Source organism: Rana temporaria, chromosome 12 (genome assembly GCF_905171775.1).
Source record: "Rana temporaria chromosome 12, aRanTem1.1, whole genome shotgun sequence".
Classification (NCBI taxonomy): domain Eukaryota; kingdom Metazoa; phylum Chordata; class Amphibia; order Anura; family Ranidae; genus Rana; species Rana temporaria.
This window is the reverse complement of record NC_053500.1, coordinates 67,884,066-67,885,202: the sequence shown is the minus strand read 5'-3', so window position 1 is coordinate 67,885,202 and position 1,137 is coordinate 67,884,066. Positions and strand designations below refer to the sequence as shown.

Below are 1,137 nucleotides of genomic sequence, written 5' to 3'. Positions count from 1 at the left end.
GCATTTATACAGCGATCAGTGCTATAAAAATGCACTGAATACTGTAAACATTTTCACTGGCACAGAAGGGGTTAACACGATCAAGGGGTTGTGTTCCCTGATGTGTGTTCTAACTATGAGGGGATGGGACCGACTAGAGGAAATGCAAGATTGTAGTTCCTAGCTTGTAGGAACTCACAATCTGCCTTTCCTCACAGAACAGAACAGGAATGTGTCCGTTTACACACACACACACACGTCCCTTTTCTGTCTTTCGTGCCCAGAGATCACTCACGGCCGGCGGTGGTCATCGTGACCAGCAGTCACGGTACTCCCGCGATGTAGCGGGTACGCCTCCAGTGGTGCGCGCCTGCTAGCACGCTTAAAGAGACCGACGTACAGCTACGACGGTTCGCCCAATCGAGCCAACCTGCCGCAGTATAAGTGCGGTGGCTGGTCCACAAGCGGTTAAATCACATCTGCTTTACAGTATTTTTCAGTATCTATAAAACTGTGTATGGTATTACATGTACGATCTGCACTTACGTTTCTGTTGTATAACTGCAAGACAGTTTTAGCTTACATCAAAAAATATATGCAAGTGACATTTAATTAAAAAAAAAAAAAAAAAAAACTCTTTACATCTTCGGATAAAAAGGCACAAAGGTATACAGAAGAAAAACAACTTCGAAATATTAAAAAAGCAGGTTTATAATACAAATAAAATGTATCCCGTAGGAAAATTGTCACGCAACACCTCAACAGTATTATCAACATATAAAAGAACCAAGTTAAACATGAATGTCAATTAACATTAGACTCCTAGGAATCATTCATATTAAATCATGTTGATGTATTTTTTTTTTTTTTTTCCTCCACGTTTTCTAGCCTAAAATAAAGTATACATTTCCTGCTGCAATCCTCTTCCATCGTCTCTCACCAACCCGATCCTTAAAAATTGGGCAAACCTTGACGGGCATTTCTGATGGGCAAATGATAGACGGCACCCCACTGTATTTTGTCATTCCTTTGTTTTTGATGAACCATGACAACATGGAAATAAGGCAAGTAGCTGTGGTAGCCAATCAAAATCAGGAAGAAATGGAGACCCTGTCTCAGTAACACCAAAAAATAAATAATTCCAATAGGATGGAGCAC

General features: G+C 40.5%; 1 protein-coding gene across 2 annotated transcripts in view; it reads right to left on the bottom strand.

Moving 5' to 3' along the window:
• Positions 1–669: 669 nt before the first annotated feature.
• Positions 670–1,137, bottom strand: part of DHX8 (DEAH-box helicase 8) — a 69,508-nt gene continuing 69,040 nt past the window's right edge. For both annotated transcript variants that reach the window (XM_040330080.1, XM_040330081.1), the window contains one exon: positions 670–1,137. This exon is cut by the window's right edge and continues 1,151 nt beyond it. The gene's annotated coding sequence lies outside the window, so the exon portion shown is untranslated.